General features: G+C 33.4%; 1 long non-coding RNA gene across 1 annotated transcript; it reads right to left on the reverse strand.

Moving 5' to 3' along the window:
• Positions 1 to 2282: 2282 nt before the first annotated feature.
• Positions 2283 to 4518, reverse strand: LOC127149362 (uncharacterized). The gene is made up of 3 exons (XR_007820873.1): positions 4189 to 4518; positions 3619 to 3786; positions 2283 to 3009 (listed from the first exon to the last, which is right to left on the reverse strand). It is a non-coding gene; the product is annotated as an uncharacterized LOC127149362 (long non-coding RNA).
• Positions 4519 to 25957: the final 21439 nt, after the last annotated feature.

The raw sequence follows: 25957 nt of genomic DNA on the forward strand, positions 1-25957 counted from the left end.
TGTAAGTTAGATATTAACATCCATTTACCATAAATAATTATAAGAAGGAAGCACGAGAATTTTTGAGAACCCATAACAGATTCTATGTAACTACAAGTTAGCATTTCATATTCATGCACAACTAATAATAAAATAAAATAAAAGTAAAGTAAGAAATATATGAAATATATGTAAAAATTGGAGAATTTATTTCATAATTAATGTTATAATTAGTGCATGTTATCCTACATCCACACAATTAATTAAAACAAATTAGAGAGATAAAAGATAAGAAGAAATAGTTTTTGGTGCACAATGAACTCTGTAATTGCAAGTTATATCATTTCGTTTCTTTATTTTGTTTTTCTTTTTCTACTTTTTTTTTAAAAAATTAGTTTATTATTTAAGTAAGAAAATACTGAAAATGGGATAAAAGCAAAAGTTAGAAACTGAATCAAATATTTAAAAGAAAAATTATAAAATTTATTAGGCGATAAATATTCAATTCACTAAGCCCAATGCAGGTTGGGTGTTAAGCAAGCTAAATGACGTCCTAAGAATTTAGAATGTCCAAAACACATTTTGAATGTCATTTTTGGTATATGTAACTTCTTAATTCTTAGTTGATGACAATTTGATCTCAAATCAATCTTAGAGAAAAAAGAGGTATTCTCTAGCTTAGTAAACAAATCACCCAATGTCACTCCTCGCCACTAGCCACTTCATGCGACCAGAAGGAGACGCGTTGTTTAGACACCCAATGCATACCTCTCCGTGAGATAACAAGTTGAACGCCTAGTAAGCAGAACTTCTTAAACTAATCTCCAACACAAAGTTCCAACTTTGGACTCAGGATTACAACTTTACACGTGTCTCTTTACCGCCTTGCCACACTATGTAGCCAAATCCAAGCTAACACATAAGCCAACGGTCAACTCAAGATTAGACATCCCCTCGAGACGTTAACCTTATCTTCTCGGAAAGCTAAACTCTTTTTCACCTTTTCCTTCTCGAAAAACTAAACTCTTTTTTCCTGCTTCTTCTTTCTCGCCTTTTCTTTCCCACGATAGACCGCAACCGCCCACTTCATTTTTGACTTTGCTTCCTATTACTTCACTAGATTGTTTAACTCTTCTTACGATAAAACTCCTTCGCTGTGATAACTCTCCCTTCATTGCCTTCTCTCAAATGTGAGTTCCTTCCATTTGAATTTTATCTTTAGAATGATCAATATTTTCATTTTAGAAGGATCAACCCACTCTTCGACGCCTCTCTTCTTCAACGGGACTCCCTTTTTCAAATTTGGGTCTCAGACCCAATACGTGGTAATGGATAATTATTATGGATCGTTAACTCGTCAAGTTGTCACCAATCATTGCCTAAACATAGAACACCATCTTTCTTTCTAACAAACAAAAACTAGTGCACCACGTGTAGAAACACCAAGCCAAATGTACCCTTTATCTACTAGTTTTTGTGCTGATTTTTCAACTCCCTAAACTCCATTAAAGCTATTCCTCAGTCCTTATCAGAATTATCTTGTATAACTCTCATACCAACAAGAATTTCTTGATCCAATAGTGTCATGCCCTACCTTAACTGCCGTTGCATGCGACCATATAAGGGCGTGCTGCCTAGACATCCGTCACATATCCCTCTATGAGATGCCACACCGAGCGTCTAGTATGCAGAATAACTTTCTTTTCTTTACTTGAACCTTACAGACCTTCACAACACTTTGCACTTCGCCTAGCTCTTAACACTTAGCTCTAAACAACTTTAGCTTCTAGATGATAAGCACAAAAGATAATCATTCCATGCCTAGACTTGGTATTCACATTCAACCAGCGTTCAACGTCAAAATTTCATCACCACTTGCCCTGATCTGGGATTCTCCCCTCACCGAGACATGAGATTCACACTCAACCAGCGTCACACGAGTTATCTGGGATTTCTACCAACGTCTTGCGATATATCATACCACATCACAACGCACAAACCTCACGATTAATAACAAGGGAGTATTAGCTCATCGCTTACTCCTAACACAGATTATCACTGAAATAGCAAAGTCAGGTAATAAGCATAAACACGAGGTTATGAAAGAATACTTGTAACACAACATTTATAAAACATTTCTTTCCAAAACAAAGATCATAGATGCAAACTTTTCCATTATAACAACCATTCAATCGTACAGAGATACTTGTTCTACTTTAGGAAGAATCATTCACAACATTTATTCATAAACTCGTATTCGAGCATAGAAAACATTTAAATATAAATAGCAGTTTAGAAACCACTTTAAAAATATAAGCAAAGTATTAACCATAAATATTTTATGAGAACAACTTCTTAAAATGTTAAATATATACATTTATAAAATCTAGCAACACATTTATAACTAACATGACATCACTACCTTGTATAGGGTACGCCTAGTATAATCAACGTTTATTAACTCTACGATGTAGTGGGACCCGTCCATCACTTCCATCATCTTTATCGTAGTGGGGGCTCGTCCAGCACTCACGACAGCATTGTTGTCATGAAGTATACTTAACATCAACAACGAAAAATAACTTGTGTACACACGGTATCCTCTAGTCTCAGGCTCAAGATCTCAGTCATGTAGTCAATGAAAATTTCCATAAATCATCTAAAATATTAAACATGCTTGCTTATCTTTATCTTGCATAAAGCTCAAAATTTACTGAGTTCGTTCGTGAAAAACTATAGTTCTTAAAACAAAACTTGCTAATTCATGCTTTGCTTAGAACTTTGTGGTTCAAATACTTTCCAGAGATTCAATATTCACGTGCTAGCATAAATTTTCATTAAGAAATCTAGTCTCGAAACTTATACTTGAAAATAGTCATGGAATTCAAATAATTTCATAGCTTCGTAAATAAATGTGTAAAGCATTTAATCATAAATAACAGTTATGAAAAATGTTTTCAAAACTAGTTTTGTCACTCACATTGTTGAGCTAGATCCTTGGTTTGTAAGCTCGATTTAATTCTTCTTAGCCTGTCAACAACCAAACCGAGTATTAGAATCCTAGATATTTTGGTTTTCTAAAGGTGAGTTTAACATTCACACAAAAGATGACGGTCATGAATTCAAAGTTTAAGAAATAAAACCATATTCCACAGAACTTTCTCAATTTTTCAGATTTTCAGTACAAACTTCAAATGACCATAACTCCCTCAATACTTAACGCAAATAAGTGTTCTTTATGTCAAAATCTTCATTTTGATGTTCTCTATATTTTACCTGAAGACATGTAAACCAAATTCTTAGGCGATAATTTCAGAAACACTTCAAAACAGAATCATTCTAAAATCACGCACTCTGCATCCCCTCAACTTGTCCCTTTAACACATTTATTGGCTCTTATCATCTTCATAACAGTTATAGGTAATTTAATAAGCTTTCCAACCATATCAAATAGAGAATCTAACTCAATGAGGACACACCAGAACACTAAAAAAAAACTAAAGGGGTGTGATTTCACGTGGAAAGATCCTGCTTTGTGTTCTTTGTCAAATAACACCCAATTAACAACATAATTGGCTCAAGCTTCCTTCACGAAAGTCGTTAAAAAATAAGTTAGTTTTCAGAAAATGCAAATCTCACCTCTTAGTTCTTATTGAGTAGATTAAACCGAATTGAAAACTGGAAGTATGCAGTGTGTGTCAAAATCTGTCATGGATGCAACTTCGATTGAGTTTTTCCCCTTCTTCTTCAACCTCAGAACCCAGAAAACTTCTTCTTCTTCCTTGCTAAGCTTTCCTTTCAGAAATTCTGGAGAAATGATGGAGAATTGATGAGGAAAATGAAGAAGAAAGGTTTAAAGTGTGGTGGGTTTGAAAAAAATAAAACCCACCGATTGTTTCGTTTTCTTTTATCCATTTTTTTTCTTCTTTCTCGTTTCAATAATTTTATTTTTCCTTATTTTCTTTATTTTTTTAAATTCAAAAATCCAAAATTAATAAAACCAACTTCAATTTTTATTCATCCTACTAATATGTGAATGAGCAAATAATAGAAAGATGTCTTGGGTTTAACACCAACGTTGGCAGAGGCGGATTCACAACGGCGGCAAAGTGACATCATGATGATTTTTTATTGTTCGGGATATTGGCAAACATGAATGGATGAAAATTTATGGAATCAAAAGAAAACCAAAGAAATTTGGCTACTTACCTGCATTGACGATGAATGAACAATGGCCAATTGAACGATGACAAGCAGATGAGACTAATATGGTAGTCATGAGGGCAGATCTGAACGATACAAAACCAAGGGTGCATGCACGAACAAACTATCAAAATCCAAGACGATGGCTGGATTTATAAGAATGGAGTATAAATTATCTCAATCCCTTCTCCCCCAAGAGAAAAACTTTGTGATCAATTGAACTTTTATTGAATAGCTCTAATACCAATTGCTCAAGTAGAAATTAAATGTAGAAACTAAAAGATAAGATTATATTTGATAGGTTAGAACATAAGCCCTTTGATATCAATTACAATAGTTAAAAAAAATATCGAAATAAAGAAAGAATAACAATAAAGAAACCATAGGATAAAAAGAAAGATAAGATTTTGGATATTCCTAACTTTCACTTTGCCTTGTCAGGTGGAGTTGTTATTTTCCAACTTCTCTTGTTGTTGTCTTCTTCTCTATTACGAATAACTAGCTGACCAATCATATATCGCCTCTCCTTTGGTCTTACTACATGGACCACCAAACGTAGTCGATACTCCATGAAATTCATTTTCATAATTTTCTTTTTCTTAGCTTTGGACTTGAACTTTAGTTTACATGGCTTCTTGAGAATAATTTTACTAGGATTTATGGATGTCAGAACAATATCTACACACTATACTATAATAATTATATAGCATACTCATCAATTTAACTAGGGATGAGAATACACAAAATTGAAAAAACGTTATTTTATAGAAATAACAAAAAGGGTTCTTCTCTGTGAAGACTTTCTACAGATCCTGTAAGTAAGACCTGGTGAGTTTATGAGAGTTTAAGGATGACTAATCCAATTTAGGATTAGTATAAAGAGGAGAAGGGATTGGAAGAGAAAGAGATTAGAAGAGAAAGAGGTTACTTTAAGATTTCGATAAGGAAAAGTATTAAGTGTTTGTCTTGTTAAAGAATCAGTAGGTAAGAAGAAAATCTTTGGGGAGATAGGTGTTATGAAGAAAGGGACTTGAGTAGTCAGTGATTTTCAAAAAGTGTTTAAAAATTCTAAAGCTTTCTTCTTAATGTCTTGTTGATTTGTAATGGTGTTCATGTGTTAATGTTATAAAAGAATGATTTTGAAAGAAAGCCTGTCTTATGTTTAATGATTACATTGTGTGCTATATTTGTTGTAACTATTACGTGCACATAAGGAGTAAAGGCAACCATATAGAAAATGAAAGGACTGCTTGGTGGATCGAAGTTGGGCAATGTAAAAAGGAGCGCATTGAGCTTAGCGGCCTGAACAATAGAAAGTGAACAAGGAAATTCTCCAAGGGATGCTGGTGATGAAAAGGACATCGCAGTAGTCTATGCGTGAGAATGGTTCATGTGCTTAGAAGAAATGAATGTGAAAGACTAAAGTGTGGTTCAATTTTATGAAATGAGTTGATGAAAGCCATGCTTATGAAAATAATTTTAATGCAAAAGGTTTTCAAAATTAACACTCACTAACTTTTGACTTATGTTTTAAGTCCCTCTCCCTCAAGGTTTTCAGGCGTTAAGGCTAAGTCTAGAAGGAAGAAGAGTTACTACAGGTGAAAGCTGAACAAGAAGTTCTAAGGTTTACTCTACAGTTTATGTATTTAAGGAATAGTGTAAGATGTGTACTGGGAATGTGTGTTTATAAGAAATAGAAAAAGTCTTTGTTACTAATATCTTGCATCGTATATCTTTAGTCGCCTAATGACTAAGTATTTGGTCGTGCATTAAAATAATTGAATTGGAAATAGGCTTTTAAGCTAAAGCTCAAGTGTTTAAGCTGGGCGTTAGGTCTGCTCAAGTTGTGTTGCATGCCGCATTATGAGGTTAAGAAACGTGCGAGGTTGGGGGTAACAGTTTCTTAAAACTATAATTTAATTTAATTAGGCAAATGCATGTTGATTTCTAATACAGTTAGATGCAATTAGGGTAAAATTGATATGATTTTTGCTGGGCATGTCTACCGTATCCATAAAAATATTAATTTAATGCAAATTAGCTTCAAATTAAAACTATAGCTTATGAGAGGAATATATATGTAATTATGATTCAAATACAGATTGAAATAGATAAAACTACATGTTTGACTTGTACGTTAATGATCATAATCGATATTGGTTCGACAAGGACACGAAAGAGATGTAAATGAAACTTATTTTTATTTGTTAGAAAAGTTTCCTTCTGTTTTTGTTTATTTTATTTTATGTTTTATGTGAAAACATGTGCATGCTTTATATAAATATACTAATATTTCAACTCTGGAGCATTCTTGTTCCAAAGAAAGTAAGTAATGGAGGTTTTAGAGTGTTGCAAACATGGGCCACTTGAATAAACGAGCCATATGCAATTAGTGCAAGTCTTTCCATCTCTTTTAAAGTCATAAATGGTGAAGAAGTGGGGTTGACCTTTAACCCATTCGAAGAGGTAGTAAAATACTGTTGTTCCAAGACGTTAGGTCTAAAGTTAAATGAGTAACTTTTATCTGATGATACGACATTAACTCCCAAGTCATATTGCTTGGAACTACAATGAATGCCCAAAAGAGGGTCACCCACTTCGTTAGCAATAGTGACTGTAGTTTCTGGTAAAAGTGAGATCAATTCATTTGTGGCATGTAGGCTGATGGGTAGTGAACATTAAGAATGTAAGGTTTGATAAAGTCATTCTGGCAATGAAAAAGATAAAGACCTATTACAATGTAATTATATATCAACTACTTGTTTTTGTTTTAAAGTTCCTCAATTGCAAAGATGATATAATAAAAAACTTCATATATATAGGGAGGTTTGACGGTGTCGTAGGAAATTGCGATACTAGAAAGTTTTCCTAAAAAGATTGTTAATTATAATTGTAAGTTAGATATTAACATCCATTTACCATAAATAATTGTAAGGAGGAAGTATGAGAATTTTCGAAAACCCATAACAAAACACATTCACGTATAATTAATAATAAAATAAAATAAAAGTAAGAAATATATGGAATATATGTGAAAATCAAACAATTTATTTCATAATTAAGGTTATAATCAGTGCGTGTTACCCTACATCCACACAATTAATTAAAACAAATTAGAAAGATAAAGGATGAGAAGAAATCCAGTTTTGGGTGCACAATAAATTTTTGTTACTGCCAAGCTATATCCTTCCCCATTTACACTATTGTTTTGGTACATCATATAATATAATTCTCCATTTCTATTTTGTTTCTAATGCTTTTTATAAAAAATGAGTTTATTATTTAAATAAAAAATAAAGATAATGGGATAAAAGTAAAAGTTAGAAACTGAATCAAATATTTAAAAGAAAACATTACAAAATTACGTACTGTCAGTTTAGATGAGATGTGTAATTTAATTGATTCCATCTTTCTCTTTGTGATTTGTTAATAAAAACTAAGGTTCTTGTATAATCGGTAGTTTTGCTTAAATCAAATTATGCAAAACAAAAAGCATAAATTAAAATGCTAATGGAAATTGAAAAACAGTGTGAGATAATCCAAAGTTCTTTAGTTAATTTTGAAGTAAATAACAATCGGAATAGCTAAGTAAACAATAGAAGAAAAATAACATAGAGAGTTTTGGTAACCTCGTTCGGCGAATACCACCTATGTCTGGGGAGCTAATATAGCTCAAATAAGCAATATTATTAAGATTCAACTGAGTCGAATTATAGTTAATACAATAAAGTACTTCTTTATTAATTGTATCAATTCTTCATTAATTAAGACGACACATAGATACATTCAGGTTCCCCCTAAATTTAGGATAGAATCTTCTCGAAGACAGTTTGTTTCTCCTCCTGAATTCATCATTAGATTTAACTATAGAAGAGTCTTCCTTCATATTGCTTATCAATAACGTCGTTAGTGAATAAGCCTCACTAAGTTATATTCGTCAATCATCATCATCAGTTATGAATTAATTCAGCCGAAAATCGTCAAAAGACTTCACGCCCATAAGTTGATATATATATAAATTTCAAAAGATATCTTAACCAAAGATTCCTAATATTTAGGAAGACCTTTTTATCTTTTTGAAATTTAATCCCCATTAATAATAAAAAGATTCTCAATAAATCTTTTTGACAAATCTTTCAACAGAAATGACTAAAAAAGTTTCGCTGAAGTTTTACTCTCTAGTTTTTACTTATCATTAATGACATGAGTTTAAAGTGTCTAACGAAGATGGCTAAAAAGTTTTTTTTTCAAAAGAAAAAAGAGAAGTTTGCTTAACAATCATCTAAAATTTTAGAGATTAATTTTATGAACTGCAATAGGATTTGTTAAAATTCATAGATATAGATAGATATAAATAGATAGATACAATCATACAAATGACCGTCTAATGTATGATAGTAATAGATATAAAGGACTTTAAAATGGTTTTAGAGTAGACAATTTAACTCATATTTGTACTAAAAAATGCTTATATAATAAGTATTTTCACTTAATTTAAGTATTTGGCAATTTTTATTCAAGTGTTGCAAAACTAATTTTAATTCAAATGCCTTTAGAGCATTTATTAAAATGCTTTTTTGGTAGCTCAGTTAGAGGAACTCCAAAGTTTAATGTGTTTAGTTTGGACCAATAGTACGTTGAGTAATCTCTTGGAATTTTTTTTAAGGTACTTGTAAGTAATGACAAAACATGTTGAAAGAACTTGCATTTGTTTGTGAGGATGACTTTCACTCTAATAAGTCTTCAACACAAGCAAGGATGACATGGCAATGTCGAAATGGATACATGGTAGTGCCAAAGCAATCAGGTGCCAAATTCGGATTCTGAATCTTGGTTCGAATTCTACTTGAGGCGTTACAATGTGGTAAGTTTTAAGACATGAGTTTGCTCATCTGATTAGTCTGATTGGTAGAAAGACTTTTTAAGATTAGAAAATTATGGAACTAGTGCATGTGGAGTCAGCTCAGAACCCCTTTTTTAGTTGATGTGGAGTATTGTACTTGTGTCACACCTTCTCCCAAATCACCTACACTTAGATCAAGAGATGGCATTAAGCCCAAAAACATCGTTCTCCGCTCTACGATACCTGTAAAGTCTGTTGAATTTTATGTCCGTAAACTAGTAATTTGTAATCATATTCAATTTAATAAAGTTGTTAGGGAAAAATTGAGTACTATAATCTTAAATCCAATAAACTAAAGTCTCGAGGCTATTTAGAGTAAACTTTAACTTTATTTAGCAACATAAACGTAGATCAAGTTTGAGTATATAGCCTAAAATGATCGATATTATATGAATAAAGGTTGGGCACCTTATTCTGGGACACTATGGATGCTACCGCTTTATAGTTAGTACAAATGATGTAATCCTGAATCGTTCATGTAGAAGCATGAAAGTAGGTGCATCTTATGTAAAGAGTTTACATAAGGCTGAACTGTGAAATAGTCACCTTTTAGTTATAACTTTGCTTACTATTTAGAATTGACTATTTCAATTATTGATGACCCAGGTAACTTAATCTTAATCATGAGCTAATTATGAACTCCTGTTCACACGAGATTATCCTTAGATCTACATAGATGAGGGTAGTTTTTTAGCGCTGACCCAATAATCCTCCCATTTTAGGGGTAAGATCGGGTGAATAGCTGAGGACATAGGGTGCAAGACAAAATTCACTCTTACCCGCTTTAAGGTTAGTAGATAAATTTTTCTTTTAAGGATTGAATCCAAGCCTTGAACAAGGGGCTCCACCTTTCATTGGCCCGAGAGTGATTTGGTTTATAGGTTCGACCTTAAACCAATTGTTCAATAATGGATCAGTGAGACTAAGGAGCAAGATATAGTCTTGGAGGTAAAATAGTATTTTGACCCAGCCGAGCTGACAAACAACCTGTAAAGGATTAACTTACTAATCATGGTTATATAAGATAGACACAAATATATATATATATATATATATATATATATATATATATATATATATATATATATATATATATATATATATATATAGTGAGGGAGAGAAACTATGTGACTTTAGTGGAATGACCTGTTAGTTAAAGAATGTGGATTAGCTTGGTCTAAAATGGTTTAGCCAGTTAATTTCGAATAGTTGGAGCCCATGATCTATAGGTCCATTAGGTTTACCTGCTAGCTCATATGGAATAAACTTATAACAATATGATGGATTGATTCAAATTGTTTGAATTAGATAAGAAGAGAGAAACTGACAAGTATATGTGATATAGTCGTTGGTTTAAAGATAGAGCATTATGTTTAAATATGATTTAAATATCAAATATATGAATACGAATTCATACTCGGAAGCTCGGAAATAATGGAATTGGTTAAAGTTGTAAAAAGTCAAAATGTTGACTTTTGACTTTGAAAAGCCCACTAAGAGAAAATGCAATAGTGATTAAATCCATTAATTGAAGTGGAAAGTGAGGTGTTGAAATTGGGTGAACTAGTTACATGCAATAGTTGCACGTAATTAGGTTATTTAAGGAAATGTTTTTCAAATTATGAAAAAACTTTAGTTATTTTTTAAAAAAATTAAAATTTCTTTTGAAAGAGTTTCTCCACAAAAATAAATCTAAAAAAATTTCAACCTTCGAAAATTATCATTGACCTTCCAATTCCATCTCTCTCTCGATCCTTTCATCTATTGGGTCTGCAACCTGGTTCTAAGTCCAGAGGATAGTAGGTGATTACTAGTGGTGGTCCAAGTTCGTGATCGAGGAGTAGAAGATTGTTTTGGAACTACAAAGGTAAAACTTCACCTAAACCCTAATTCTTTTTAGTTTAACATGCAATTAAGGTGATTCTCGATTCTTTATTCCACTACGAATATCTTATTTCCATCAAACTCTACTAACTATAACTAAATTAAATAGAACACAAGAAGTACTAAACAACGGAAACTAAAAAAAAACTTAATATTAACTAAATTGCAGCCCCATCTATAAAAATAAGTATAACATGTATGTATTAGACATAATCAAGCTGGAGTTCAAACCATACGAAACCAATTGCCTTAAAACCCACGACCAGAAAACTATTCCTAAGTTTATGTACAATCCAGATGCATGTCAAAGAACCAGCCATACAAGTAGAAACAACTAATCAATGTACTCCAGCAAACTGGCAGACGTAGTCAGGCGTCGGTTCCATGATCTCTACTTATAAAGTAAGAAAATATTTGCAATGTATGAGCTATAAAGCCTTGTGAATGACTAACCTTTAAACATCATGCTTTACAAATGATGAGAAATAACAAACTTTATCAATAGAAAACTATTAGCAATAAATAGCGAACCTTTTCTGTTAAGCAATAAAACAATTTTTGAAAACTTCCTTTCCCTCTCTATACCCTGAACTAATCCTCGAGAATGGTAGAGCTGAATTGATACCACAACCCTAATCCTCGACTCAAATAGCAGAGCAAGCTCTATGCTATATTAGTCCATCCTCTAAGACTGTCACCTCAATAACCCTTTGTGTGTTGTATCCTCCCCTAGTAGGATTAGAATGAATGTCTCAGGTATAGAATGAAACATGCTTTATAAATCATAAGCTTTAAAACATAGTTTCAAAATCAACATGTTGAAATAACTCTTTGCATAAGCAATATCTGTAAACTTTGTAAATCAAGCTTTGGTAAAAAATTTCTCATTTCAAATCCTCTAATACTAGCATATAACGTGTTTGCTTAATAAATCTCATCAATAACCTCAGCAGCATACTTTAACTTTATCAAACCACTACTACAAAAACAAACTCTCTTGACATTTGTTAACTGTCAAGAAATAATTCTTGAAGGTTTTAAAACCGTCATTATAGCCAGCGTAAAGAAAGACGAAGTTCTTGACAGTTAATAAAACGTCAAGAATAGTGAACGTTTACGTTTTATAAATGTCAAGTATACAAATGTTCATGATAGTTTAAAATCATTAAGAGTACGAGTGTTCATGACATTTAAAAATCGTCAAGAATATAATGTACCTGTTTGTGACATTTAAAAAACATCAAGAATATACTTGTTTATGACATTTGAAAAACGTCAAGAATGTATTTGTTAATGACATTGAAAACCCATGAAGAATGTATTTGTTTATGACATTTAAAAAACGTCAAGCCTGTTTCAGATTTTTTTAAAATTGTTAGTTATACTTTTGTTTATGTATTGCCCCTGTAATCCTTGTAGTGTGGTCCAACAATCTCATAGATATGCACGAGGATAATTTAGAAACTTTAACATATATTAACATTTTACCATATATGTATGAACCTTTTGAAAACTTTACATATTTGTTTGATATTGTCATATACATAACATTACTTCTATCAACCTCTACCTAATATGGTAATTCCAAAATTACAAAACCAATCCAACTATGTTATTCCAAAAATCACAAAACTACAATTCTAGTTCAAGAAACACAAACTTAATTAAAGAAGCATGAACCTCAATGACCTTGAATGAACTTGGCTTCAAATACAAACTTGCATTCCAAAACCTCAACCAAAATACAACAATGTCAAATTAAAATGGATTCATATAGCAACATTTTATCAAATAGTTGCAATATTTTCAAATAAGAAACAATTAAAATTCACATATCGATAGTGAAGGACTCTAAAACCCATCCATGCGTGCACAGGCACAGGCATGCAGGCACACGTACGCACGAACACACAAACACATGCACACGCACGTACGTAGGCACGCACACGCACGCAGGCACACACGGGTGTGCACGTACACGCGCGCGCGCACACACACAAAAACAAACAAAACAAATTGATATAAAATCTTTGTATGTGAAATTTCTCCATAATGAAAAGACTGGTAAATTTAATGCACCACTAGTGATTGTTTAATGGTAAACATTTCTTTCTTTTGTATACAACAGATGAACTCATTACCTTCATTTCAATACACAATTTAAGCTTCCCTACTAATATGTCATCATGCCAGTTGTCCACAATCTTATTGGTGATCCTTGGCCAAAACTTAGAAACCAATAGTCCCTACAAAATTTCAACAACACGATTAACTATTGATTTTTTAATTTTCCTCACGTATGATTTTTCAAAAGACTCCAGTCTCCAGAATTAAAAGGAGTGCCTACTTATATCAATGAACAAGGGCATAGCCAAATTACAAAACATTAAAGAAATAATAATTTTAGTTCTAAGAGACTATAAATTTAGACTCATTCTAGGAAATAAAGACTTGAGAAAAGCTTAATAGAAGAGATAAAAGTTACTTCATTAATCCTCTAGTTGCAACCAGAGCATCCCATCAAATGCATCAAATGGGAGAAAAATTACCTAGCTTTCAAGAAAAGTTTTGGAAGTGCTGAGACAAATAGATTCTATAAGATTGTACCTAAAGATATTTAGGGGAATGACAAACAAAAACAAAAAGAAAGGGCATCATTACTTTTCTGAATAGTCTGCTTGTAGGAGATGAAGGTAAAGGTCCCAATTATTTTCAATCACTTGAAAAAATATAATCCAAATTAACTTAAAATGGATTAAACTAAAAACAGTTGCCCAAATGACATAGGGAAAGGAAATCAGAATTTCAAACTCATAATTATTCAATATAGTTCTCCATGCCCAACCTATTGAAATAACAATATTTGTTATAATGCATGAAAATCATATTTGTTGTAGTGACCCTAGACAGTCTACCTAGTTCCCAAAACATAATACTAAAAATATTACCCCACTTGAGTAGCACTCAAGTCCTGATAGACAAAAAGATAGTACAGCTAGAAACTAATTTAAGATATGAATAGTAAAAAAAATTTCATGTTTCATGATTATGAAAAAAACCTAGTAATTAATTTAAGATAGCAATACTAAATTGCACGATATGGTCGCAAAATATCTTATATGTACTTGTCTTTATTGTGAAGAGACAAAAAAATCAACTTTGTCAATGCACTAAATAATTGTCTCCAATTCAATTAAGGGAAAAAAATATAAGATGGAATCACTCTCACAAATGATGATAAAGCCCTAGTATAATTAAGAATAAGAACACTATCTCATTTTAGACGTGCAAAAAAATTTGCCCAGCTTTCCCTAAAAAAAGAAGCTACTCCAATACCGCGATTCCAGAAACCCGACAGTTTTGTTTTGAAACTTCTTCTCTTTCCAAACATTGTTAGATCAAAAGTTCTTTATAGAAAGTGTCAAAACTTGAATAAGCTCTCAAATTTAACTAAATAGTGCTCCGAATTTAATGTCTACAGTTTGACCTACTAATAAAATTAGAGTCCTTCTAGGTTCGTGCATAGAAACTGTAGCTTGGCTTCTCCTTAAATTTTCATCAATATCCCTTCAACATCGGCTCAAACATACTTCATAAACTTTGTTAAAAATTTGATTACTTTCAAACCTGATAACCTTCAGTTTCTAACTACTTATGTATGGCTCAAAATCAAAAGAAAACCGAAGATATGTTGAATGAACCAAAAATCTAATATGAATGAAGATTTAACTTGAAAAATCTTGTCTTCTCCAACCCCTAATCTTCAGATCTTCTTCTTCTTTCACTCTCACTTATTCCCCTCAAAATCTCTATGAAATTTGGTGAAGAAATGGATTCAAATGGTGAAGAAACAAGTTGGCGATGGTGGGTTCTTTTTAAACAACAACATTGCACTGAACACCATTTTCTTTTCCTTTATTTTCTTTATTTTCTTTATTTCTCTCTTCCATATTTACTCCACTCCTCTCCGCTTCTTTCTTTTCTTTTCATCTTTTGATTTTTTCTTTTTCCTTTTTCTTAATTATTCAATTCCAAAATTATTAAAAACAATTTTCATTCAAATACTTTACTGTCTTCTCCATTATAAAGTAACAAGTTTACTCTTAATGCTTAAATGAACAATAAGAGAGGTTACTCAATTGTTTTGGGCATAGACTGTAGGGAGGAAGCATCTCTTCACCAAAAGTCTTCTGTCCAATGGTTATCTGTAGAGGATAAGAACTCAACTTTTTTTGTTAGGTTGTCAAGAATTATGAGAACACTTGAAATACGTTATTTCTCTCTCATTAATTCATGTCTGTACTTCTACCTAATAATCATATGTTGATTTTATAGATGTTTGGTGCTTAAGTTGTTGATCAACTTATTGGGTTTTCAATCCTAAAACTCGTATATAGTATATGATTCATTTATTGTTTAATAAGTGTCATCGATTATTTTATTAGTTTTGTCTTAATAACCTAAATCCAATAAACCAACATCATATGCTACCTTATGAGTCTGAAAGTGTATGTGAAGACATACCCTTATCAACGCCCAAGATACAACTGAAAGAGTCCATAATATAATGATAAGGCGGTACTTAGGTTGGAAACACTATGGATACGACCCACTTTATATTTGATACAAACATAATAACCTAACGCATTTTTATAGGTGACATGTGAGTGTGGGTATTCTATGTAATGAGTTTGCATAAGGTTGGCCATGAAATAGCAACACTAGATGTAACTCTGTTAGCTAAGTAGGTTTCTATTTCAACAAGATGACCTAGAGTACAAGTTAGTTTCAATCCTGAATGTATTATGAACAAATTATCGTGAGGACTTGTCCTTTGTTTTATTTGGGTGAATGTGGTTGGATACCCAACTCAATGAGCCTACCATTTTGGGGACAGTGAAAATATGATTCAAATACGGTCTGGATATAAAAATAGCATTTTTGACTTGTACATTATTGGTAATAATCGATATCGGTTCAACATGGACATGAAAGAGATATAAATGCAACTCTTTTTTATTTTTATTTGTTAGAGAAGTTTCCCTTTGTTTAAGTTTACATTTAATATGAAAACATGTGCATGCTTTATATAAATATACTAATATTTCAACTCTGGAGCATTCTTATTCCAAGGAAAGCAATTAACGGAGGTTTCGGAGTGTTGCAAACATGGGCCACTTGTGTAAACGAGCCATCGACAATTAGTGCAAGTCTTTCCATCTCTTTTAAAGTCATAAATGGTGAAGTAGTGGGGTTGACCTTTAACCCATTCGAAGACGCAGTAAAATAATGTCGTTCCCCAGATGTTGGGTCTAAAGTTAAATGAGTAACTTTTATCTGACGATACGACATTAACTCCTAGGTCATCTTGCTTGGATCTACAATGAATGCCCAACAGAGGACCACCCACTTCATTAACAATAGTGACTGTAGTTTGTGGCAAAAGTGAGATCAATTCATCTATGGCACGTAAGCTAATGGGAAGCAACAAGAACATTGAGAATGCAAGTGCTAAAGATGAAGTCATTTTGCCAATGAAAAAGATAAAGAACTATGACAATTTAATAATATATCAATTACTTGTTTTTCTTTTCTAAGTTTCTTGATTGCAAAAAGGATATAATCAAATGCTTCATATATATAGGGAGGTTTGATGGTATTGTAGAAAACTGTAGTACTAGAAAGTTTCCCTAAAAAAGACTGTTAATTATAATTGTAAGTTATATATTAACATCTATTTACCATAAATAATTATAAGGAGGAAGTATGAGTGTTTTTGGAAACCCATAACAGATTCTATGTAACTACAAGTTAGCATTTCACATTCACACAATTCATAATAAAATTAAATTAAAGTAACGTAAGAAATATATGAAATATATGTAAAAATTGGATAATTTATTTCATAATTGATGTGATAATTAGTGCATATTGCCCAACATCTACATAATTAATTAAAAAAAATTAGAGAGATAAAAGATGAGAAGAAATACAGTTTTTGGTGCACAATGAACTTTGTAACTGCAAGTTATATTCTTCCGTTTCTTTATTTTGTTTTTGTTTTTCTACTTTTTTTTTTTAAATGAGTTTATTATTTATGTAAGAAAATACTAAAAATGGGATAAAAGTAAAAATTAGAAATTGAATCAAATATTTGAAAGAAAAAATTACAAATTTTATTAGGTGAGAAATATTCAATTCACTAAGCCTAATGCCGACGGGGTATTAAGCAAGTCAAATGACGTCCCAAGAATTAAGAATGTCCAAAACTCATTTTGAACGTCGTCTTTGGTACATGTAACTTCATAATTCTTAGTTGATGATAATTTAATCTCAAATCAATCTTAGAGAACAAAGAGGTATCCTTTAGCTTAGTAAACAAATCACCCAATGTCACACCTCGCCCCACTAGCCACTTCATGCGACTAGAAGGAGACGTGCTGCGTCTCTTCTCGAGACATAAGCCAACGATTAGACATCCCCTCGAGACGCTAACCTTATCTTTTTGGGAAGCTAAACTCTTCTTCACCTTCTCCTTCTCGGGAAGCTAAACTCTTTTTCCCGCCTTCTTCTTCTTTGCCTTCTCTTTCCCACGATAGACAACAACCACCCACTTCTTTTCTATCTTTGCTTCCCATTAGTTCACTAGAATGTTTAACTCTTCTTACGATAAATCTCCCTCCATCGACTTCCTTCCATTTGAATTTTATCTTTAGAATGATTTATATTTTCGTTTTAGAAGGATCAACCCACTCCTCGATGCCTTTCTTATTCAACAAGACTCTCTTTTTCAAATTTGGGGCTCAAACCCAATATGTGGTAATGGATAACTATTATGGATCGTTAACATGTCAAGTTGTTGCTAATCATTAACTAAACATAGAACACCATCTTTCTTTCTAACAAATAAAAACTAGTGCACCACATGTAGGAACACCAAGCCAAATGTACCCTTTATCTACTAGTTTTTGTGTTGAGTTTTCAACTTCCTAATCTCCATTGAAGCAATTCCTCAGCTCTTATCAAAATTATCTTGTATAACTCTCATATCAAAAACAATTTCTTAATCCAATCGTGTCTTGCCCCGCTCCAACTGCCACTCTATACGACTAGATGAGGGCATGCTGCCTAGACATTCGTCGCATATCCCTCTACGAGATGACGCATCGAGCGTCTAGTAAGCAGAATAACTTTCTTCATAAGTCTCTTCCTAAAGTTCTTTACTTGAACCTTACAGAGCTTCACAACACTTTACACTTCACCTAGCTCTTAACACTTAGCTCTAAACAACTTTAGCTTCTAGGCGATAAGCACAAAAGATAAAATACGACGGTAAAAACAACTTCCTCTCTTTATTAGCATAACACTTTAGACAAAGTTCTCAAATTACAAATATATTCCTTTTCTTTCTTGCATGAAATAAGACCAAGTTTGATTTTCATGTCCTTCTTCCACCAAGGTGCCGCCTCTTCACATTCAACCAGCATCATGCGAGTTACCTGGGATTTCTACCAACGTCTCGTCATAATCAATCTTTTCTCGTACTTGGAATTTAAATTCAACTAGCATCTCATCACATTCAATCTTTTCTCAAGCCTGGGATTCACATTCAACCAGTGTCTCATCATCATTCCTCGCCTAGACCTAGGATTCACATTCAACCAGCGTCCAGCGTCAAGATTTCATCAGCACTTGCCTTGACCTGGGATTCTCCCCTCACCAAGACCTGGAATTCATAATCAACCAACGTCACATGAGTTACTTGGGATCTCCACCAGCCTCTTGCGATATATCATACCACATCACAACACACAAACCACACGATTAATAACAATGAAGTATTAGTTCACCACATACTCTTAACACAGATTATCACAGAAATAGCAAATTCATGGAATAAGCATAAACATGAGGTCACGAAAGAATACTTGTAACACAACACCTATAAAACATTTCTCTCTGAAATGAAGATAATAGATGTAAATGTTTCCATTATAACAACCATTCAATCGTATAGAAATACTCGTTTTACTTTAGGAAGGATCATTCATAAAATTTATTCATAAACTTGTATTCGAGCATACAAAACATTTAAACATAAATAACAGTTTAGAAACCACTTTAAAATTCTACTTTGTCAATCACAAATGTTTGATCATCATAACAGATCACTCACAAAAATACTTAGCCTCAACTCCTTTTTTCTTTGCTTTCAACATTCTCTTATTGTATAGTGGTTCTCTCAACCAGTCGTTTTAACATTCAGAACTTCCTCTCATCATTTTCATTAGAAAATCTATCATTTTCTGGAAAATTCCTTTTACCTTTGGCCGTTGGCCTTATTTATAGTGGCCTTTCACATCTAAGGATCACTTTCACACTTTATACATGTCTCCTTACCGATTCGTCGTGCCATGCAACCAACCCAAACTTGACATGTAGGCTAAAATGCCAGAGGTGGTTGGATGTTCTCTTGGAACGCCAACCTTCTCCTTGAAAAGCTATCCTCTTTAATCACCTGACTCTTACTATCTTCTCGAGAAGCAATAGACATTTACTTTCCTCAGGGAGTCGTCTCATCTTGTCAACAGGACACCTACTTCTCGTAACACTCTCTTAAGCGTAGGCAATTCTTCTCACATTACTACATTAAACGTCTAGCTCTTGGCATCCAACGCATGCTTCTTCCTCGCCAGCTACTCTTACCGCGTCGCTTACCTTAATGTGACATAACTTGGACTCAAATATTTCTCTTTGTGTCACCTTTTCTCTTCTCACATCCTTCTAATTTATAGGATTCCCCATACTTATACTTATCTGAGGCAACTTCCTAGCAATTTTCAATACGACTTTTTTTTTTCTAAATTAGGGCCTCTCAAAATAGGACATAATTCACTCCCAAAAATATTCCCAGCGTGTGGGTGATTTGTTTTCAACTTCAACTTCATTAGCCATATATCCTGAACCACCAAGACTATCATGCGTTTCCTTAATAGATTGCATGAGTCGTCACCCATAATGGGCATGCTTCCATGCATCTTACTCAGCCAACTCTAACTCATGCTGACTTTCTTATGCATATTCTCTAAAATTCCAAAGCTCTTGTGTCACACCCCCTCTCAGACCACCTCCTCTCGATCTGAGAGATGGCATGGAGTCAATCGATATCATTCTCTTCTCAATGATAATTGCTTGCCCTAACCTCTAACACATTTATTTAAAATTGACATGGAAGCAAATAACACAACACTAGAGAAAGATATGATGAAACGACTAAAGAAAAGAAAAGATCAAATAGCAAAAATGACAGCAGCGTATCAGGTCCTGGAAACACGATCTTTACTAGGGATATACATAAGCCGAGTTGGAAAAAAATTATGAACCAACCCAAAGTATCCTAGTTGGCAAAAAATGAACCCTATTGGTTCAATATGTAAGGGCCAACCCAACCTAATCCAACCGAAAAAATTAGGGTATGGCTAGGTTGAGTTGGCGAGTTGACTTTTTCTTTTGTCATCTCTCTATAATTTAGACAACTTTTTATATTGTTTTTCAATCTGCAAGGTGAAGAAATTGTTATTCAAGGTGAAAAGTGACATACATACATACATACATACATACATACATACATACATACATACGTTATGATTATTGTAATCGTCTAATTGTTGTATGGATACTTTTCAATTAGTGAATAGTTTTTAATATTGCTTATTGGTGAAAAGATTGAATTCCCTCATTAAATGTAAAAATTAAAGATAAAGGAAAAAAATCAAGTACTTGGATATACGTAAAAAGTATAAAAGAAAAAGGAAAAAAATTAATGTGATTACTTAGTAAATGTGCAACCTTCAATAAAGTTGTTACTATTAAAATTAAAGGACATGAACTTAAGAATACGGTGGGGCAAGTGATATATATATATACATTCAACTTGCAAGTATATAATTTCTATTCAAAAGGAGGTTTACGTTTAGGTTTTGGGTTTATATATATATTATATACATAATTGGATTGGATCACGGTCAACCCGACCCCTTACTTGCACAACTTGGCAATCAGTCTCAACTTTTTTCCCTCCAATTTTCTAATCCAACCCAACCCCATACAAAATTTAACCTAACCGAACCCTTACGGTTTGGGTTGGGTAATTCGAGTTAGTCTTTACCTGGAAAGTGGTAAACAATTTTGAAAGAGTGAGCTAAAAAGTCCGATGAGTGATTAGGTTTATTGAAACAAGTGTAGTATAAAAAGTTTAGGCAAATAACTCAGTAAAGCATTTATAGAAACAATTTCTAAATCTTAGGTTTTTCCTCATCTATACCAGATATCAAATCCTTAGAAGATAGCAGAGCTAATTAATAAGAAATCCAATATAATCATCGGCTCAAAAAATAAAGTAAGATTGATATTATCGACACCTCAGAGATGAGCATCTCTAACTCTAGCTCAGAGATGGGCGTCTCTACCTCAAATCCTCAAATATAAGTGTCCCTACCTCAAAATTCCACGATGCTTAGTATGCTACCCTGTAGGACTGTAGTTGTAACAAAGATAACTTTAGTTTGTACAGACTAAAACATGTTTAAAATCATAAAATTGGAAAACAATACCTCAAATCATAAAGCATGCCTTCCTATTTTACAACTTCATTATCTCTTGCTAGCTAGACGTACACCTTTGTAATTCATGCTAGATAAATACTTTTTATAAGTCACATGCTTTAAAAATAGCAATAAATTAGATTAAACTCAAAGCATTTTAAAACATTTGCCTAGCAAATTCATATAGAAATCTTTATGTGAAATACGTTTTGGTACTCATAAATAAGAGCTAATCATTGGCTTATAAACTTTTCCAATCACCTCTTGACCAGAAATAATGATATTTAAATCCAAATTAATCCCTTAGGACTAGGATCTAGCCACATGCTAACCTCTCAAGCCTTATCACGCGTACGAGCATCCCATATGCTATGCATTGCGTGCCTGTGTGTTCCATATTTCGTGCGTCCTACGTTGAACATTATGTTCTTGTCTACATGTGCTTAGAACCCCGCATGGCTTAAGCCTGTGCCTTATATCGCCTAGCCATCGGCTAATCATGCGGTGGATATGCTTTGAGGCTTAAATAACCTATCTTCACTAATTTGCACGCCCATCTCACATTGTCATCCTAGCACACAACCCACCCTTAGCCTTGCTAGAAACTTAATTTTCAACCAGAAACTTTACTCGACTTTGGAGCTTAATAGCTTAAATTTCAGAACTCAAATTAAGTACCTTCCGGTTACAAACTTATGTATAAATTTCTTAACTAGCTGACCTCAAAATACAAGCCAAAAATTCCAAGTATTAAGTTCTATAGCTAAAAAAATACTCAACATTACCCAGTTTTTTTTCAAAAATGACCTTTGTGGCTTTCTTCACTCCAATGCCTCCCTTTTTGGTGTCTTCTCTTCTTGGTATCCCTTCCTTGATACCAAACACAACATAGAAAGAGTGAGTATAAACATATACTCACTAAGGGACCCACTACTACTCCCGTTAGGTGTCTGTTAACTTCCCATTGGGGTTACGTAAGGAAGTACCCCTAAACTGGCGTGGTCCCAAACATACGTAATCAAGTGATCCCATAGGAACACATCTGATCTTTAGTGAATCCAAAGAAAAACTTAGGACAAAACTGGTCTTCGGTGACTCAAAGGAACACCTAGGACAAATTGGTTTTCAATGAACTCGAAGGAACATTAAGACAATTGAGCTGTAAGTAACCCCGTCGGACCACTCCTGTACATAACATATCTTGACAGATTGATGGTCTCGTCGAACCACAAAGTCATAAAAAGGTGGTGATCCCAAGGAAAATCCATATGGGTACGACCCAAATGGACAAAGTTAACAGAATACTCATTCATAGCATGTAGCATATCACAAACATCATAACATGATAAACATGGCATGAATATTAATCATAACATCCTTAATCATGTGATTAATATATCATGCATCATCATTGACGTACATCAGTCATCATCATCAACATACTATCAGTCATCATCATTAACATACTATCAGTCATCAACACCAATACATTATACATCTTAGCTACATCAATGTCGTTGGAGTTTTTGTCTACTGTGATAAATGTCTTTCTGGGAAATGCTATTTCAATTAACTTTTCTGCATCATCCCCGTCAACTGATGTTTTGACTCCTGTATTATCTGGAGGGACATTATCTTCGTGGCCTGTTAATGGTATGTCTGCAGTTGCTCTAAGTGTCAAGTATGTCATACTGCATAAGATTGGTATTGCCAATTGGTTTCCTTCATCCCATGCCTCTAGTGTTTCTGCTGCTTTAGGCACATTCTTATATCGCATCTGCAATGACGACAGGGTAAACGCTGGTGCATTTATATATAATCAATTGTTAAGACATGTTGGATCATTTGGGGTCAAGCTCTCGATGGCGCTACCAAGGTTCTTTTCAGGCTTACTTCTATCACTGAGCTACAGACTATTTCAGGGCAGTCATGTGCCTGATATAGATCATGATATGCATCCTTCTCGAGGGCCTCGATTGTTTGATACTACGGACTGGGATGAAGCTACTAATGGGTTCTTTGTTGATAGGCAGTTGGCTTCCAGAATTCTTAATTCCCTTACAGCCGAGTCTTGTTCGTTACCTACTGCCATTAGTCTACTGTCTGAACGTCGTTTGGAAGTTGATTCTCTTATTCGTCATTTGAAGACCTTTGCTCATTCTTTAAGTCGAGGGGACCCTAGTTCTAATTGAGTTTTTTTTCTGGTTCAAAGGGGGAGTTGGTGATGGTGTAGGCTGATGTTGTTGCTATTATTGTTGTCTTGCTATTATTGTTGTTTTGTTTGTTTAAAGTTTGTTTTCCTTATGAGTTGTTTGTCTTTTAGTACCAGAAGTAGTTTTGTTGTTCCTTTTTTATGACTGAAGTAATTGAAAACATTTTGTTCGTGTTATGAGAAATGAATTCATCAGTGCTGAAGTCTGTGGTTTGCGACACATTGTTATCATTCGTTTTAGACATCAGCCAGAACGTGCGACACAGTTGAACCAAAAAAGAAATTCTTTTTAGACAAAAGGGGGAGTTTGTTGGAGTTTTTGTCTAAAAGATTTTATGGAATATCTTTGACTAAATATCTTTGATTAATGAATTAATTAAAAGATGAGATATTCAAGAGATAAAAGATTTCCCACTATTTTAGAAATCTTGTTGAGAAAAGAAGATTTATACATATAATATATATGTGTATAAATAGGATGTTACGGGGTTGTTACGCGTGTGACAAAAAACTGAAAAACACAAGTTGAAGAAGATTGTTCACGTCAGTTGTCGTCTACAGAAGCTACTGGATTCCAAAGGTATTATGATCTTGTGTCTATGAGTCCGCCATGTTGATCGTAGTCACAATAATTTATGAGTAATAGACGAAACAGTGATTTGTGTAATCACGGAGATCTTTAGAGGGATCTAAAGACGTTGTCAAAAATATTCAATCATGTGTTCAGGGGGAACCTGAAGCTAGACATCGTGAAGATAAGTAATTCAGGGGGAGCCTGGAGTCTGATATCAAGACACATGTTATTAAGTCAAATTATTGAAAAGAGTACCATATGCTGTATTGCTCTATATTGACTAAAGTGAATATGAATAAAGATTACTCATCAGGATTGTGCGGAGTTCCCCAGACGTAGGCAATATTGGCCGAACTTGTGTTAACAAAGTTTCTTGTGTTATTCTTTTCTACTGTCTCTCTAGCTATTACGACTCTTATTAGCTTTAGTATTAACTAAATGTTTAATTGATTATCTCACTTTGTTTTTCAAATGCATAATGGAAAATTACATGCAAGCTCTTAACTTTAGTTCGAAGGTCCATTAGAACAACCTCTTAACTGGAGATTTTAGCCAAACAAAGTATTCTCTAGCTGACAGTAAAAATTCTCAAATTAATTTGATCCTAATCATAAAAGAAAATTTCAGTATCTTAATTAATAAAATTAGCAATTGGCTATCATCCAACAGTTCTCCCAAATTAATTAACTTCCTTAAAAAATGGGTTTGAAACCAATTCAATCTTGATTGGAAAAAATCTAAGATTAAATCTTCAAAAATTAGCCAATTGAACTTTTAAAGAAACCTCAATTAGATTCGAAATTAAATGTAACGCCCCGAATTTTTTGAGGTAATTTTTATCATTTTGTGTGAATTTTTCGCAAATTTAAAATTTTGGTGTAAATTCTTGGTTCGCTTTGAAGAGGGAAGAAAAAGAAATTTAGGGTTATGAATTTCTTTAAATTTAATATTGTGTAAATTGATAGAATAATAATATAATATTAATTATATTATTATTATTATTATTAATAATATTATTATTATTTAATATTAATAATATTATTATTATTTAATATTATTATTATTATTATTATTTAATATTATTATTAATTATATTATCGTTATTATTATTATTTATTTTTATTTAATATATATATATATATATATGTATATAATAATTTTTTTTAAAAACCCTAACGCGCGCGTCCGTCCCCCCCGACTTCTTCGTCTTCTCCTTCTTCATCTACATGCAGCTGTCGCTCCATCTCCCTCTTTCGCACGCGTCTTCACCTTCGTCCCCGTCTCCGCCTCTTTCTCCATCTCCGTCTCCGTTGTCGCCTCCGTCTCTGCATCGAATAGCCGTCGCGGCCACCCCCATTTCCGATCTCCTCTCGGGCTCAACCGACTAGTCACCGTCGTGTGTCTCTTCCGTTGGCCGTCCACCGCGTTGAAGCAGAGCCGGTTGTCGAACTCCTCCAAGCCACGAAACGTCACTGCCGTCGAGCGTCCGAAGACTCGTTGCTCGTGGTTGCCCCGACTTCAAGCTGACCCGACCCGAGAACCCTCCTCCAATCTGACCCGCAGTTCAAGCCGCAAATCCAAGTCGAGCCGCGAGCCGA

Source organism: Cucumis melo, chromosome 5 (genome assembly GCF_025177605.1).
Source record: "Cucumis melo cultivar AY chromosome 5, USDA_Cmelo_AY_1.0, whole genome shotgun sequence".
NCBI classification, from domain to species: Eukaryota; Viridiplantae; Streptophyta; class Magnoliopsida; order Cucurbitales; family Cucurbitaceae; genus Cucumis; species Cucumis melo.